Source organism: Hordeum vulgare, chromosome 5H, assembly GCF_904849725.1.
Source record: "Hordeum vulgare subsp. vulgare chromosome 5H, MorexV3_pseudomolecules_assembly, whole genome shotgun sequence".
Lineage (NCBI taxonomy): Eukaryota > Viridiplantae > Streptophyta > Magnoliopsida > Poales > Poaceae > Hordeum > Hordeum vulgare.
This window is the reverse complement of record NC_058522.1, coordinates 80,419,705-80,439,278: the sequence shown is the minus strand read 5'-3', so window position 1 is coordinate 80,439,278 and position 19,574 is coordinate 80,419,705.

The window sequence follows — 19,574 nt, the reverse complement described above, 5'->3', positions numbered from 1 at the left end:
GGTGCATCTTGGAATGGAAAACAATGTTGCCTAAGGAAGTTTCCATTTTCTTTGGACGGAAAAATCATTTTCCATTTTTCTAATGCCCAAAATTAGTTTTTTGGTGAAGGACGTGACATATATTGGTTGCAAAATTGGGCCAAATCATTTTTCTAAAATACTAGAACATATTTAATGTACAATTGACCAAATGGTTGGGTGTCAAAAGCTTTTATACACCTCTCATGAGAAAGACATTTTTTGTCGATTCACTTGGAAGCGGGTCAAATTTGAATTGCAGCTCCATTATACTTTGCTCTTTATTTTTTCTAAAAAAACCTTTTTAGGTACAAAAGTATATATTTAATCAGAGAAACATCAAAAATTTTCCAAGATTCAACCACTAGGTAGGAATTGTCAGGCCCGCCGTTTTGACCGCATTTTGAGATGGGCATGAAAAATTCAAAAAAAATCAAAAAATGGAAAACCTTCGCATTGTGAAATTATATGTCACAAAGTTACCAGGTAAAATAATAAGCTTGTAATATGGCAATTATTTTAAGAAAGTGTTCTTAGAAATGAGCTATCATGTGTGAAGATTCATGGCTTTCAAGCCAAATGCTCAATCTTATGGCCACATTCATTGCATAATTTGTTCAAATGATCTCATATTATGCAAAAAGGTGCATCTTGGAATGGCAAACAATGTTGCCTAAGGAAGTTTTCATTTTCTTTGGACGGAAAAATCATTTTCCATTTTTCTAATGCCCAAAATTAGTTTTTTGTGAAGGATCTTCCATATATTTATTGAAAAATATTACCAAATAAATTTTCTAAAATACTAGTCCATATTTAATGCACAAATTACCTAATGGTTGGGTCTCAAAAGCTTTTATCCACCCCTCCTGAAAAAGACAAATTTCCACCGATTCAGTTGGAAGCGGGTCAAATTCGAACTGCAGCTGCATTATACTTTGCTCTTTATTTTTTCCAAAAATATTTTTTAGGTACATAAGTATCTATTTAATAATAGTGGTGTGGTGGAAAGACATCGAGGTTTGGATGGTATCTGAGGGCCCCAACTCCAGAGCGTGTAAACGAGCATGCCAACCGCGTGACTGTGGCATTGTCACATGTTCTGGGCAGCCTAGGCATGTCTGGTGGGTTTAGCACTCCCTTCTTAGGTGTTAATAAGAATAATACAACAGAAAAATTTCACGAGGAGACTGAAATATGCTCAAACATGAATTTGCAACCAAGTGTTTGATTACCGATGGGGGGAATTCACAAGGCCAATTGGCTTGATTTTTGGGTGATGATGATCATTTACTAAGGAGACTGCCTTGGCAAATTTTCAGCTCAAATGAAGGAGCCTAGGTAGCACTTGCTTTGCAAAGTACGACACTGGGCAGAAATATGGTTGTTGAACCTGGGCTCAAATGAATGCATGGATTGATCTACAATTTGGTGGAGGATGGTGATTTGGGCATAGGAAAGTATTGTACGTTTTTTATACCATTTGGACATGCCAAAGTGGCACTTCCTTCACAATGCTCTTCTATGGACAGAAACTTGTAAATATTATTGAGAGGAACTGGATAAAAGAAATGAGCTCACAATTGGTGTAGATAACTTACAAATGTAGGAACATGCCCTCGTAAATTATTAGCAGTAATTAAGAAATCTAAAATATATTTGCTTCGGAAACTAAACATATGACCAGAATAAAAGATTGGATTATGATCTCACACGGATTACTGGATAGAGCTCAAATTTTGTATAGAGTGATCATTTAGGCATATAGAATATTTGGAAAAATCTTAGATCATTTGGATATTCCTAGCTAGTACTTCCATCACAAAGCTTCTCAATAGGTAGAAATTTGGAAATTTGCTGAGGAAGATTTAATAGTCAAATAGAGCTGAATATTGGCATGTGGAAATTATTTGGATATGGAAGATAGCCAAAAAAGTTTGCGGGCAATAGGAGGTGTCTAGATAGCACTTGCTTTGCAATGTGCCAATCTGGACAGAAAATAGAAATTGAAGCTATGCTCACATAAATGATTGGCTGGAGCTGAAATTTGGAGGAGTATGATAATTTGGTCATATGAATACACTGTAAACGTTTCATACCATTTGAATAAACAAAACTGGTACTTCCCTCACAATGCTCTCCACCTAAAAGAACATTGAGAAACATATTAAGGGAAATTGGCTAAACTAAATGAGCTACAATTTGGTGGAGGGAGTTTATATGGTCAGGGTCATGTTCTAGTAAATTTTCATCATTTATAAAGCAATATAAAATGTAGTTGCTTCACAAACTGAAAATATTACCAAAAACAAAGATTCAATGGTGAGCTCACATGGATTGTTAGATGGGGCTCAAATTTTGTGGAGAGCTATTATTTGGGCATATATAAGATGTCGCAAAAATTCAACTCATTAGGTTACTCATGGATAGTACTTCCTTCACAAATCTTCTAGCTGAACAGAAACTTTGGAAATTTGCTGAGAAAGATTTACTTGGCAAATGGAGATGATTTTTTTCATGAGGCAATGATATGGATAGGAAAGATTGCGCAATTGTTTTTGGGAAATTATGAAAATATAAATAGCACTTCCTTCACAAAGTGCTATTCTAAACAGAATAGGAAAATGAATATTGCTGAATTATTTTTCAACTAGGGAAGGAAGGGTTTTGACATATTTCAGGAGTATATGATCCAAAGAACTTTTGGAGAATTTTGGGAATGACAAAATAGTAGGTTGCTTCACAAACTAGGGCAAAAATTGTCACATATGCGAAACCGATGATGTGGCGCCTAGTCATAGCTATGACCATCTATATTGGTCGTAATTAGCTAGAAATTAGGCAGCGAACGAGTGCTATCTGCTTTACGACCATTTCCCGTAAGGAAATTACGACCTTTTTTGCCCAAATTGGTCGTTATGGTTTGGGGTTGGAGCCTCTCGAACAACTTACGACCAATTGATCTCAAATGGTCATAGATTTACGACCATTTCTGCCAGGGTCTCTGCTAGAAGGTCACTAGTTGACATATTTCTTGTAGTGATGATTCCTAGACTGGGAGGTGGGTGAGCAAAAAAATGTTGTTTCGACCAAACATGTACCTCTGGTATCACTAATTGTATCCAATACCATTCGGGAGTTCGGAGCGTCGGGTTCGAAGCCCGTACAACTGGCCCGACTTGAATTTAGTTTGGGGCATGACTCGATCGTCGGAGAATCCGGGTTACCGGACACCGGGACGTAGATGGTTCTGAGTTCCGGTGATTGGGAGGGCGAGCCCCCACTTGGTTCTTCAATAGTGATAATCAGGTGAGTAATAGGTGGGACATAGATTTCCCTGTCATCGAGTGTGAACCCAATCCGATTGTAGACCGACAGTTGGTCAAGGGATATGCCCATGGCCTGGATTCGGCCAAGCAGCTCGTATAATTCCTTAATATTCACGATGTCCGTAAGCCCGAAGCCTACGGAATCAACCAGAGGTGTTACCCCCTTTGGAGTATTGGGAGTTATGCCTGAACTGTGTTCACCTACTGGTGATTCGCACAGTGCGTCTAGTAAAGCCTTTGGGATGAGTTGTGTAATGAGTAGAATGGAAACGGTGCAAAAATAGAAACTTTGGCGTTCAGTGCAGAATTTCTCTGGTTTTATTGGAACGTCTTTCGAAGCTGAATTTTGTACACATTATTTCCATAAGAATTCCTCTGGACTTTCTAAGTTTTCAGAATTGTTGGAGTTACAGAAGTATAGGTTCGTTACGGATTACTACAAACTGTTCTGTTCCAAGAAAATTCAGTTTTTGCTTGCATAGTTTGCTTGTTTTGAAGATGATATGGATTGTATAGGGGGGTATAAGCCATGGATAAATTAGAATGAATTAAATTATGCTAAAATAAAATAATAATCAACTTATAACAGTACCTAAAGTATTTGATATGTTGCTTATACTAACGGATGTCTCGATGGTTTGTTGAGTTTTATGTGATTGAAGTTTTTTTTCAAGTTTTGGGTATTATCCCGATGGAAAAAAGGAATGAGGAGCAGCAAAACCCTAATCTTGGGGATGCCCAAGGCATCCCAAGGTAATATTTTAGGAATAATCAAGTGTCTAATATTGGTGATGCCCCGGAAGGCATCCCCTCTTTCGTCTCAATCCATTCGTGTGCCACTTGGAGCTACATTTTTATTCATCACATCATATGATTTTTTCTTGGAGCATCATTTTCTTTTGTTTAATTTTACTTTCAGCTTGACACAATGATCATTTGCTTGACACGCCTATTTTAGAGAGATACACCATCATCATAATTTGTTAGAATACTCTATGTGATTCACATATATCTTTTGAGCTTAGTAGTTGCTGTAGTACTTCACTTATATCTTTTTGAGCATGGTGGAATGTAGATTTTATAGAAATATGATGCTCTAGTTCTTTACTTATATTTGTTTGAGAGTTAAATTAATAGTGATAGTAATTTGCATGAGTGAAAAGACTAGACCAAAAATAATAGGTGTTCAATGAGTGATAATTAAAACAATCATGTAGCGCATATAGAGAAATTATGGGTTAATGATATTGATGTGGTGATATGAAAAAGGTGTGAGCGAATTATTATTAATTCAGAGAGGTGTTGATATTAAGATATCTTAACTTCTTGTTCGTCTAAAAATTAAGAAGGCATGGTGATGATGTGTGAGCATTTCTATTACTTGTTGAAATCGTAGTGTTGTTCTGAGTCGGACTCACGCCATGGTTAATTCCTCCCAACCCTCTCCCTCGGGGCATTTGAGTAGTATTTGATTTGTGATAAAACTAATAATACTTTGCAAAAAATATATGAGTTGTTTATAAATCACGTGACACCATGCGCATACGCAATCTCACCACCTCATGTTTGCTAGCCTCTTCGGTACCGTGCATTGCCCATTCTCACCTTGAGGATCGGTGCAACTTTCGCTGGTGCATCCAAACCCCGTGACATGACACACTGTGTTGCACATAAGCCCTCTTATATGTTTCTCAAAACAGCCATCATACCTACCTATCATGGCATTCACATGGCCATTCCGAGATATATAGCCACGCAAATTCCATCGTCACTTCACATGACTAGTTCGTTCATCATCATATTGGTTTGCATGATCATATAGAGATGACATAGTATTTGTGGCAAAGCCACCGTTCATCATATTTTTGATACATGTCATGCTAGATCTTTGCACATCCTGGTACAGTCCCAGAGGCTTTCATACAGAGTCATATCGTCCTATGAGTCTTCATGTTGAGTTGTAAGCAAATAAAAGTGTGATGATCATCATTATTAGAGCATTGTCCTAGTGAGGAAATACAAAATGGGGGAGGCCAAATTAAGAAAATATGAATGAGAGAAAAAGAGAGAAAGGACTTTGCTACTATCCTTTACCACACTTGTGCCTCAAAGTGGCATCTTGTTCTTCATATAGAGAGACTGATGTTATATCATTCGTATGCTAGTGGGAATCACTTTTTTCATAAAGTTGGCTTGTATATTACGATAATGGGCTTCCTCAAATTCTTGAGGTATTCAAGAGCATGCAAGTTGGATGCAGACCCCACTTAGCTTTAGTTGAGCTTTCATACACTTATAGATCTAGTGCATAATTTTCTTGGCAATCCCTACTCCTTGCATCGATATCCATCAAGGGGCACCTCCATAGCCCGTTGGTACGCCTAGTTGATGCGAGACAATCTTCTCCACTTTTTATCCCGTTGATACCTACCACCATATTCTATTCCACCTATATGCTATGTCCAATGGTTCACGATCATGTATTTGTGAAGAATAAAAAGTTGATGCATATTGAAAAACTACGATCCAATTGCCTGACTTGAGCATCGTGGTTCTTGACATTTGTATTAATGTGGTGAAGACAGAGCCATACTTTGCTAATATAATAATATGAATGGGGGTAAAACAATCTTTGAGGATCGTATACTTTGAAAGATTAATGATTTTGCTGCTTATACTTATAAGAATTGTTGTGTTAATGCTTGTTAGTTCATCATTTCTCCATGAGCATACATGCATAAGGTTACATAATGTATAGAATATCACATTAGAAATTCTATTTTTACCATTTACCTACTCGAGGACGAGGAGGAATTTAGCTTGGGGATGCTTGATACGTCTCCAATGTATCTATAGTTTTTATTGTTCCATGCTGATATATTATCATTCTAGGACACTTTTTGGATATTTATTTACCAATTTATATTAATTTGGAGCACTAACCTATTGACATTGTGCCTTGTGCCAGTTCTTGTTTTCTGCATGTTTTCACTTTATATGTTTTCAATACCAAACAAAGTCGAATTTACCGAAAACTTTTTGCAGATTTTTTATGGACCAAAACAAGACCAACGAGCATCAGAAGAAGGTTGGAGGCCTCCCAAGGGCCCCACAGGCCAACACAGCGCAACGTGGGGGGCTAATGGCTTGTGGGCCCCTCAAGGCTCTCCTGACTATGTTCTCTGGCTGATAAATTCTCATATATCCTAAAAACCCTAGAGGCAGTCCGGAAACACTATTTACACCACCGCAAGTCTCTGTTGTGACGGGAGGTCATCTGGAGCTCGATGCAAGCACCCTGCCGGAGGCGGAATCGATCATGGAGGGCCTCTTCATCAACCTTGGTGCCCTCATGATGATGTGTGAGTAGTTCACCATAGACCTAACGGTCCACAGCTAGTACCTAGATGGAAATCTCTCTCTCTCTCTTTATCTCCAATACAATGATCATCGCATCTTCGTTTTGATCCATATGATGTAATCCTTTAATGTGGTGTGTTTGTTGGGATCCGATGAATTGTGGGTTTATGTTCAGATTATTCATGATAAATATTTGAGTCTTCTGTGAATACTAATATGATTCTTATGTGCATGATTATGACAACTTCGTAATTCTCTCCGATCTATTGAAATAGTTTGGCCAACTAGATTGATATTTCTTCCGTGAGAGAGGTTCATTTTAGTAGGCTCAACCTCACGAATTTCTATATTCCAGTGACAGATGGGGACAAGATGCATCTTTGTGTTGCTGCTACTAAGGATGACACGATGGGTTTTATTCCTATAGCTTGAGTTCACTTTATTTACATCATGTCATCGTTCTCCATGCATAACTATGTTTTACTTAATACTCTAGATGCATGCTGGATAGCGGGTGATGGGTGGAGTAATTGTAATAGGTGTAGGCAGGAGTCAACCTATTTGTTTATGGACTTGATGCCTATATACATATAATCATTTCCATGAATATCGCATAACTATCCGCTTTTCTATCAATTTCCCAACAGTAATTTGTTTACCCATCGTATGTTGTTTTCATGAGAGATGTCATTAGGAAAAACTATGGCCCCTGGGTCTATTCACCATATATTTAAAAAACCTTCAACACCTTGCTACTATTTACTTGTTTTCATTTTATTTTGCAATTTACAACTATCTATAATTATCTACACACCTCACTTGCTTGCAAATAACAAGACCAAGGGATCGACAACCCTGTTGCTCACGTTGGGTGCAAGTTGTTTGTTCTTTTGAGTGCATCCGCTAAAGATGGGTGTTGTTGATATTCCTATTGGTTCAGTAAACCTTGGTTTCATAACTGAAGGAAATACTTACCCACATTTTTCTGCGATAACCCATTCCTCTTCATGGAAAACCCAACACAGATCACAAGTAGCAAACACCAACATTGTTGCATAAGAAACTTGAACTTCCAATTACATAAGTGACTACACAACACATGTATATTCCTCAATATAAATTTACAAGCAGTAGATGATCATAAAATCATATTATTCTTCTAATAAAAGTTGCGGTCACTGATTTGCTTGTGGCTGTCCCTTGTTGTGTGCAGGAAGGAGGCACTTCCTCATGTGAACGATCCGCCTGTACATCTCATAGCTTGTTTACGCTCCCTTGACCACGTACTTGATGTTTTCTTCATCCAATTCGTTCATCCAGACCTTGTGCCAAACAGACTTGTCCTTTTCGCACTCATCCTTCATGTCCCCGTAGTAGGGGTCGACGATGGTCGTGGTGAGTTCAACCAGGGAGTCCTTGTGCTTCTTCTTCTCTCCACCCGAGACCATGTATTGACCTCGGATGTTGACAAGCTTCTGGTAGGACAAGCCTGAAGTCTTGAGCACCTTTAGGTCGTAGGTGGTGTCCACACTTGAGAACCTTTAGTCCGAGCTGTTGACAAACCTGGTGAAATGCTCGCAAGGCCTACTGGCCAAGCAGTAGTGGTAGACGATCATGTGATGGCGCATGCACAACTCGGCAACGACAACCTTCTGATCATACCTGAAACGAGTGTCGGTGTACTCAAGGTTAAAGACAACCACTTTTTACTTGTTATCCTCAGTACGCACCTACTCCATAGGGTTGATGGAGTTCTCCAGCACGTTTGGCTCGTTGGTGTACACCACTCACAGGTCTGTCTTCTGGCTATGGGTGTCCACTTTGACAATAATGGTGAACTACCGCTCGGCGCCGGTAGCCACCATTTGATCCGCGCGGGAAGGTTGAAGCAATGACGAGATGTGCATCCTCTCTTTATTTGTCACCGTGGGTGTGTTTATTGTGTTGTGTGGACTGATGGGAAGGTGGAAGAGATGAAGGTAAATGGCTCCGGGAATAAATGGGTGGGCGCGAGATCGCCAAGAATTTTGGCACGACGGCATGATAGTTTTTGCAATGCTTAACTGCATGCTGGCGCACAAATAACTGCATGGTGACACCGGGTGTGGTGTAACCGCATGCATATGGCGCCCCAAACGTACGTGATCATTCGTGCGTGGAGGGATGTCGGTAGAGCGTGCATGCACGGACGCGAGCAGAGCCCGCCACGACCGCCTCAACCGCCTCATGCGTAGAACAATTCAGATGGTGTGTATAGAACAGCCATTTGCTATGTAAGAAAATGCAAATGCTTTTTTATTATTAACCATTTTGTGTACTTGTCATTTCTCCCTCCTCCGTCCCGTCTTATCACCGCGTTGCTGCCCGAGGATTCCAGTGCAAGCTTCGGGGTTGCGTAGGCATTTCTTTTTCCCCGTTCCCGCACAAACCTGCACGTTCCCGCACAACCTTCCCGCCCGGCTCGGTGAAATCCCCAAAACCCCCAATGCTTGGCCGCGTGCCATATAAACCCTCACGTCCGACAAGTCCACATCACATTCATCCTCTCCCTGCCCGTAGCTTCTCTAGTTTTCTTCTCCCACAATTGCTAGTGACACCTATCTGTCGTCGTCACTCCGACACTCCGCTAGAGGATACCTCCAGCCGGGAGGTTGCACAACATCGGTGATGCAGTCCTCGGAAGCGTGTAGTGCATGTGGCATCCTTGTTTGGTGTGTGCATGCCACCCACCACACGCTCCTCCACCTTTGCCCAAAGACAGCTCCTGCCAGCGACCGCCACCCCATCGTCGAGCACCATTGTCGCCACCCACCGGCGGTCGCCATGGCCGCCACCACACAATCGTCCTCCTTAGACGCTACCCCACCGTTAGTCGCTGGATCCATCACTAACTCCTCCACCGCGGCCCGGAGGAGGGAGGAGGGGGTCTCCGCCGAAGCCCAGCCGCTCGACTTTTGCGTCAGCGACCTTACGCACTTCGTCAACTTCCTACATGAGGAGGAGGAACGCCAGGTCGAGCACTCAAAGAGGCTTGCCATCGCTATGACCGCAGAAGACAACGTAGTTGCGGCACGAAATGAGGAGATCTATGCCAAGTCTCGCCGATTCAAGGAGGCGTGTCAAGAGCAGCGGAGGTCAGCATTAGTAGGCGATGAATTTGACTCCTCTAGCTCGGCGATAGGCTCCTGCTCCTCTGCCTCTTACTGGATGCGCTCGACAAAGGAGAGGTTGCTGGAAGGAAGTAGTACAACGCCCCTCCATAGTAATATTTAGGGGTTATTTTTTAGTTCATATAACTATGGATATGGTTGAACTATACCGCGTACTTTCAATTAGCTAGTATACATAATTGGACCAGCTATTTCAGTACGTGGTTGGCAACAATTGGGGAAAAGTTTCTTCGGTTCGGCTATCGAGTTGAACTATTTTGTACAATGACCACTACTTAATCTATGAATGAAATCTATGTTTACTTAATTTTAGTTGCAAAATTGCACTATAATGGTGATTTTGTTTCTGCAAAATTAGACAAATGTGAGTGATACAATGATGTTAAATGTCAATGTTACTAGAATGATATATGCCAATGTTTCCAATTTGACAAATGACAATTTACCCAATATGACACGTGCAAATCTAAACTCATACACAAACATTTGTGATGACGCAATGAAAAAAATTCCTTCGCTCCCAATTTTGACTTGGCTTAGTAGCAAAGGAACCATTAACCTCAGTATGCATATGGGTATTCAATTTGAAACATTCACGATGATGGTCAAAGGACATGCGTCCTCTATGAGCGTGTGGAGGACTTCTCGCATGCCTGCTATCTATTCAAACACATGTCTGCACACTATCTCCTAGCCAATACACAGTGTGACCCATGGCAGCACGTAAATGGTTAGTATAATGTCCATGATTTATAAATAATACGCTCGTTTGGGATGGTAACATGATAGCTTTTTGTTCCACAATGTCTTTGTTGGCTATTAATGGTTGCGCCTTCTCTCAAAGTGGACACAAAAAATACCACAACATATTTGTGCTATAACACAAACCCTACCCAACATAGACATTGTCACTGTAGTTCAAATTTGAATTATGTACATTAAATGCACATAAAATCAGTTAGTGTGTAAAAATCTATACATACCCTTAATAATTTCATATTATTGCACTACACACGTATTGGTCTATGTTGTTTCTAGAAAAAAACCAGGAGGGAAGAGGCATCAGATGTCGTTTCACCCACATATGCGACATGCATGTTCCCTATCGGAACCACATAACTTATTGTGAGAAGGTCCGGTTTGTAAGAGGCTTGTGACAAAGCATGTCCAAGTTGGAATTTTTTTACCATGGCATATGTGTGCCTTGTCAGGACACCATGCGAAGCTTCATGAATTTTTGATAAGTTTTGAATTTATGGGAATTTAAAATGCAAGTTTCTCAATGTTTGCCATCGAGCTAAGATGCTGAGATCTTTGAAATTCATTCCCATTTTCTGGCATGGGACCTAAACTTGCAACCATTGACACATATATGATTTTTCAACCTATTTTAGTGCACTGGACCTTCTGATTTCATATAAAATTGGAATTATGCACACAAAACGCACAGAAAAGTCAATTAATGTGTAAAAAGCCAGATGACCCCTTAAATTATTCATATTGTTGCACTTCGCACCTATTTGTCTATGTTGTTTGTATAAAAAATCAAGGAGATAAGAGGCATCGAATGTCGTTTCTGTAACAGCCCCAGTGCACCCCTTTCCTGTTATGTAACCTTCCCATGTATGACACCTTCCATTTTGGTTGGGAAGTTGAAATAGAGTTTAAGTTTGTCTTCTTCACTTGTTGCATCATGGCATCATATGATCCCATCATGTGTTTTGTGTTGTATCTTAATTATTGGTTTGTGTGAAGTGCTAGTGACTTGTGCCATGTGGTTGAATTGTGTGATTGGATCCAACAAGTTCTTTTTCTCAAAACCCTCTTCCTCCAAATAGTGCAAGACCCCTTCTCTTCCTAATTATTGTAGGTGATCTGATAAAAGTTTTTGTTTTGCTCTTTTAAAAATGTTGGATCTCTCCTAAATATTGTGGTTGATTTTGTGCAAGTGGTACTTAGTTTATGTGGGGCTTAATACTGTTGGTTTTATTTAAAAACAGAGCCTTTTGGTAATTTTAGCCATTTATTTTATTTGTTCTAAAAATCCCCAAACATATTTTATGAAATTGAGGCCAACTTTGTGAGCTCAAAAATATTTTATTTTTCTCAAACTCTTTACAAACAGGGGGCTTACTATTTACTTGTTTATGTTTTATTTATTTTAAAGGAGAAAAACCCTGTGGGTTTTGGAGACGCGGAAGTACCTGTGGAAGCCCACCTCGGCCTCCTCTCCGTTCTCCTCGCGCGGCCCAACCCAGCTCAGCCGCAGCCTCGCTCAAGCGCCCCTTTCCAGCTTGGCACCGCGCGGCCCCACCTGCGATTGACTCCAGCGTGTAGCCTTGTTCCTTCCCTTTCCATCTCTCTCTCACAGAGAGAGCGAGAAGGGGCCCCGCCATGGGCACGGCGGCGAGGTTGTCCCGTCGCCCGTGGCCTATAAAGGCATGGGCATCCGTGCCTCCCTGTAGGGTTTCCCATCTTCCTCCTCACCACCGCCAGCCACCTCTTCTCCCTCTTCCTCCTCTGTTTTGATATAAGCAGCGACATGGCCGAGAGGAGCTCGACGTCGCCGCCATGCTAGGGTTCTCCTCCGTCGACACCTCGGGCACCAAGAGCTGCGCCAGGGTCAGGCGGATCCATTCCCGCGCATAGGGCGCGTCGGGGATCTCTCCTTCAAGATGGCGCCGTCGCCCCCTTCTTCTTCTCCTACGGCAAGCCGAAGCCTGATCAACCATGCGCGCCTCATCCCTGACCTCGCCAACGTGTGATTCACAACTGTCACGCCCCTTGGTGAGCAGACGTTCATCTCCGCTCCCTTTCGTTGCATCTAGTTAGCCATAGCGCCGCCGCATCGTGCCCCGTCGTCGCCGTCTGCTTCTGCCGTAGTAGTAATCTATGTGTAGGGCGCAAGTGCGGCAGCAGTGCGTCGCAGTGGTAGTGGCAGATCTGTGCGTAGATGCCTTTGCAGTGCCAGGAGCAGCGCCCCGCCGTGGCCTCGTTGCCGCCGGCGGGCATCTCTATCGCAAAGAGACAGAGGGGGCGTGGTGATGATAATCTCACCGCATGCCCCTCTGTTTAGAAAATCGATCCTACCCCAGTGGCAACCGAGCCGCCCCGTGCATCGCAACGTCGCAGGTTCGACCCCCCCCCCCACCCCGTGCGCATATGAACACCCCCCCTTTTATTTTTGCGTTGTTTTCCTCTATTGCGGTAGCTAGCAGACTATGTGTTTGTTAGTTACTTGCCATGTTCTAGTAGATGTGTGCGCATAGCGCAGTGGTAGGGGGCACGGTAGTGAGTCGAGTGGTGGTGGGTTCGAGCCCCTCTACTCCTCCTTTTATTATGTGTTCTTGCAGTGTTGTAGAGTGCCACTGACAGTGGGCCACAAGGCCCACCTGTCATGCACTAGGGGCTCCCTGGTGTCTATGACCAGTGGGACCCCCTGTTAAATTATGTTCGGTGTATTTACTTTAATATCTTGTGGGTGTTTCTATATTTGGAATATTCTAGAAGTAGAATATGCCAAATCTGGCAATGATTTGACATATAAGTGTTGTAGGAATTAGAGTAAATTTTCTTTTCTGTTTTGTAGTATTTTTATTCATGCAAGTATGTGAGTGCGATATATGGATTTGGGGTAGAAAATCCCAAGGAATCCAATGGTGGCATTATATTTTACTTTTGACCAAGTTTGCAAAATTTCATTTTGTGATGAGGTGTCGTTTTGACATTTTTGTAGGATTAATTCTATGCATGCTTTGGAGTTTGTGCCATCATGAAAGTTCTAGATTTTTGTGAAGACTAGGGCCTGGTATTTTTGTTTGGCATGATAGTCCAGTAGATAAGTGGATCGCTTCATGTTTTCAAGTGAAGAAGATATCGCCGTTTGCATAGCTAGAAATAATTATAAGTGTTGGGACCATTGTTTTCTTTCCCTGTTGTGAGCATGGTTCCCATGGATGTGTTGATCTTTGGTGGTTGCACCAATGGCATGAATTTTAGCGGTTGAACCCCTCTACAACTTGGTGCCACAAGATTGTTCATCGGACTTGCATCATAGTTTTTTCCTTGTCAAAAGTTGTTATTCTGTTGAAAATGGCAGCAAGTGAAAATCTGTAATTTTCACTAAGTGTGAGATTCTACTAGTATTTTCATGCCGTGTTGATTTGATGCTAGTAAGTTTTCTATGGGATTTTAGCCCAAGAAATGAAATAGTGATCGTTTTCATTTTTGTTCCTCTACAATTTGTTAAATTTCATGCCTTAACGTCGGTTGTAGCTACCTTAATTCGTGTGAGTAAAGTGGTAAGGTGTTGTTATTGGATAGATTGTGTGTTATATTGTTTGGCCTTTGTGTGAGTTGTGCTCGATGGAATTGCATGATGTTTAGCTCTCTTCCACATGGAGTTTTGTGCTTGGTCCAATGGAAACCTTGAATTCCAAGTGGATGTCCATAGCGTCTGGTTTATTGATGTTATGTCTCCTTATGCTTCTTTACCTTGTTTTGTAGTTTCCGATAGTTCTGTAACTCTGTTCACGACATTCTTTATATGTTTTTGCACCGTTTTCTCGTGATGCATACATTCCTGCCATGATCATACATTTCTAAATAAGTTAACCTGAGGTTTTGTCTAGAGTAGTAATAACTCAAGTAATGCATGAAAGCTGACTAGTATAGAAATGTCATGCTTCCTTTCATGCCACACATGCATCATATTGCTTGTAGCATTGTCACTTGCTGGTGTTTATTGGCTGTTTATTTCTTTTGTGTAGCATCGCGTGCTGAGAATGAGTTTGAGGATTCCATTGAGTACGTTCAGGAAGATCAAGAATAGTTCTAGTCTGAAGATCTCACAGGCAAGATGATCGAGACCCTGACACCGTTTCTAGCTTTGTTATGCCTAGTTGAATCGTTTCCATCGTTACTTATTGCTACCTCTTGAGCTTGCATTGGTTTTTCCCTTGAACATGAAAGGGTGATGCAGCACAGTAGCAGTAAGTATTTCCCTCAGTTTGAGAACCAAGGTATCAATCCAGTGGGAGTATCAAGATGAGGCACCAATGTACCTGCGCAAAAACAAAAAACTTGCACCCAACGCTACAAAGGTGTTGTCAATCCCTTCACGATTGATTGCAAGGTGAGATCTGAAGCCGGAAAGTGCAACAAAGTAAAAGTGTAGGGCTAAAAATATGCTGTGAAGTAGACCCAGGGGCCATAGTGTTCACTAGAGGCTTCTCTCAAGATAGCAAATATTACGGTGGGTGGACGAATTACTGTCGAGCAATTCATAGAACCGCGCAAAGTCATGACAATATCTAAGGCAATGATCATACATATAGGAATCACGTCCGAGACAAGTATACCGATACTTTCTGCATCTACTACTATTACTCCACACATCGACCGCTATCCAGGATGCATCTAGTGTATTGAGTTCATGACAAACAGAGTAACGCCTTAAGCAAGATGACATGATGTAGAGGGATAAATTCATGCAATAGATATAAACCCCATCTTTTTACCCTTGATGGCAACAACATGATGCGTGCCTCGCTACCCCTTCTATCACTGGGTGAGGTCACCGCACGGTATGAACCCAAAACCAAGCACTTCTCCCATTGCAAGAATTATAGATCAAGTTAGCCAAACAAAACCCACAACTCGAAGAGAATTACAAGGATATGAAACCATGCATATAAGAGATCAGAAGAAACTCAAATAAGATTCATTGATAATTTGATCATAAATCCACAATTCATCGGTTCTCGACAAACACACCAGAAAAGAAGATTACATCGGATAGATCTCCATGAGGATCATGGAGAACTTTGTATTGAAGATCCAAGAGAGAGAAGAAGCCATCTAGCTACTAGCTATGGACCCAAAGGCCTATGGTGAACTACTCACGCATCATCGGAGAGGCAATGGTGTTGATGAAGAAGCCCTCCGTGTCCGAATCCCCCCTCCGGCAAGGCACCAGAACGTGCCCCAGATGGGATCTTGCGGAGACAGAAGCTTGCGGCGGCGGAAAAGTATTTTCGTAGATCTCTCCCGTGGTTTTGGATTGTCGGAGATTTATAGGCGGAAGAAGTAGGGCAGAGGAGCCACAGGGGGGCCAAAAGCCTGCTAGGCACCCCCCCCAGGCCGCGCCTAGGGGGCTTGTGGCCTCCCCTGATGCCCTCTGCCTTGGTTCTCAACCTCCGTGCGTATCTTCTATTCCGGAAAAATCTTTTCGGAAGTTTTATTCCGTTTGGACTCCGTTTAATATTCTCCTCTGAAAAGGGTCAAAACACGGAAAAAAACAGGAACTGCCACTTGGCACTGAGTTAATAAGTTAGACCCAAAAAGGATATAAAAGGCATACAGAACATCCAAAGTTTGACAAGATAATAGCATGGAACCATCAAAAATTATAGATACGTTGGAGACGTATCAAGCATCCCCAAGCTTAACTCCTGCTCGTCCTCGAGTAGGGAAGTGATAAAGACTGAATTTTTGATGTGGAATGCTACCTAGCATATTTGTCCTTTGTAACTTATTTCATGTGACATGAATGTTCAGATCCATAAGATTCAAAACAATAGTTTTCTATTGACATGAAAACAATAATACTTCAAGCAAACTAGCAAGGTAATCATCAACTTTCAAAATAACAAGGCCAAAGAAAATTATCCCTACAAAATCATATAGTCTGGCTATGCTCCATCATCCCCATAGAACTAATTTAAATCATGCACAACCACGGTATTGGCCAAGTAATTGTTTTTGCACTCTTACTTTCTCAAACCTTTTTCAACTCTCACGCAATACATGAGCGTGAGCCATGGATATAGCACTATAGGTGGAATAGAGTGTGGTGGAGGTTGTGAGACAAAAAGGAGGAGATGGTCACATCGACTCGGCATATCAAAGGGCTATGGAGATGCCCATCAATAGATATCAATGTGAAAGAGTAGGGATGACCATGCAATGGATGCACTTAGAGCTATAAGTGTGTGAAAGCTCAAAAGGAGAACTAGTGGGAGTGCATCCTACTTGCTTGCTCACGAAGACCTAGGGCAATTTTGAGGAAGCCCATCATTGTAATATACAAGCCAAGTTACATAATGAAGATTCCCACTAGTATATGGTGGTGAAAAAACAAGAGACTCTCAATCATGAAGATCATGGTGCTATTATGAAGCACAAGTGTGGAAAAAGATAGTAGCATTGTCCCTTCTCTCTTTTTTTCTTTTTTGTTTGGTCTCTTTGGCCTCTTTCCATATCTCTCTCTCTTTTTGTGTATGGGAAACTTTGGCCTATTTTATTTATTTATTTCCTCACATGGGACAATACTCTAATAATGATGATCATCACACTTTCATTTACTCAAAGCTCAATGCTTAGAACGACAATGACTCTATAGGACATGCCTCCGGCAGTGTACCGGGATGTGCAACGATCTAGCTTAGCGTATGATGTTGAAACATCTCGCTAGCTATCTTACGATCATGCAATGGCAATATGTAAGTGACGGCACAAGTCATGAGACGGAATGGTGGGAGTTGCATGGCAATATATCTCGGAATGGCTATGAAAATGTCATAGTAGGTAGGTATGGTGGCTGTTTTGAGGAAGATCTATGGTGGTTTTGTGTACCGGCAAAAGTTGCGCGGCACTAGAGAGGCTAGCAATGGTGGAAAGTGAAATTGCATCTATACCATGGACTCACATTAGTCATGAAGAACTCACACACTTATGGCGAAAGTTTTTATTAGTAATCGAAACAAAGTGCTAAACGCATACTCCTAGGGGTAGGGTTGGTAGGTGTTAACCATCGCGCGATCTTGACCGCAACACAAAGGATGACAATCAATAAATCAATTATGCTCCGACTTCCTAACATAGCGGTTCACCATACGTGCATGTTATGGGAATCACTAACTTCAACACAAGTATTTCTAGATTCACAACACCCTACTAGCATAATTCTTAATATTACCAAATCCATGTCTCAAAACTATTTGAGAGGAATCAAACTTCTCTTTCTAATCAATGCACATGAATATGGAAGTTCTATTGTATCCTCTTTGGGTGCATATCACCTTTGGGACTACTTTCATAGCATAAGCCAACTACCAAGTTACTCAGAGAGAGCACTCTTAAAAAGATATAAGTGAAGATCGAGAGTTCTTATTTCTCCAAAATATGACACCGCCGTGCTCTAAAAGATCTAAGTGAAGCACTTAGAGCAAAGTTGTCTAGCTCAAAAGATATAAGTGAAGCACATGTGAGCTAAATTCCCTAACTCAAAAGATATAAGCGAAGCTCAATGAGTATTCTAGCAAATTCACGATGAGCGCATGTCTCTCTCAAAAGGTGTGCAGCAAGGATGATTGTGACACAACAAAAAAGAAAAGACTCCTATAATACACGACGCTCCAAGAAAAACACATATCATGTGGTAAAGTAAAATATAGCTCCAAGTAATGTTACCGATGGATTGAAGACGAAAGAGGGGATGCCTTCCCGGGGAATCCCCAAGCTTAGGATTTTTGGTGTCCTTGAATTTGGCTTGGGATGCCTTGGGCACCCCCAAGCTTGAGCTCTTTCCACTCTTTATCCCTTTGTCCATGAGAACATCACCCAAAACTTGAAAACTTCACAACACAAAACTTAAAAAAAAACTCATGATATCATTAGCACAAGAAAACAAACTACCACCTCTTGAGGTACTGTAGCAAACTTGATTTATATTTATATTAGTGTTAGATTACTGTATTATCACTTTTACATGGCCAATACCCCCCGATACTATCCATAGTTTCATCAAAATAAGCAATCAACACAACAAAAACAGAATCTATCAAAAACAGACTAGTCTATAGCAATCTGTATACTTCGTATACTTCTGTTATCTCAAAAATTCTCAACAATTACGACAGTTTGGGTAATTAGCATATCAACCAGCAGCAAAAAGAATCAACTCAAAAGCTCTTTCTGGATAAGAATGAAAAATAATTTTGTGAGCGAAAAGTTTCTGTGTTTTTCCAGCATGAACAAACAACGATCACCAAACTAGTCATAAAGGTTTTACTTGGCTCAAACACAAAAAGAAACACAAAAGACACAATCATAACAGAATTATGATGGTGTGGACGCAACAAAGTAGAAAGCAAAAAGCAAAGATAAATTCATTGGGTTGCCTCCCAACAAGCGCTATTGCTTAACACCCTTAGCTAGGCATAAGGCGACATAATCACGTATCATCATCTTTGGTACTCAAACCATAAGTAGGGTGAACACTCATCATCTTAAGGTCTTGATCTCTTTTACTAGATGGTTCACCACTATTTTTAGGAATAAAAACAGCCTTGGTGGCCTTATTATGGGCAAAATTTGGAGTGTTCTGCACAGCGGCAAAAGCGGAACCCAAGTTGGTTATAACATCCTCTAGTTTGCCAATCCTAGCGGAATCATGACCTAGTTTTTTGTTAACTATGGGTTCCCTCTCCTTTAAAATTTTCAAAGTCAATCCCACCTTGTATCCGTACTGTGTGATTTGATTGTGGATCTTTTTAACCAAATTCTCAATGAGTTCAATCATAGCAACTTTATTTTCAATGATATCCAGCCTACGCATCACATGTTCCAGAGTTAAGGTAGTTCCATTCCATGAGTGGGGGTGAGCCAACCAAATTTATTAAAGCACTTTAAGAATCAA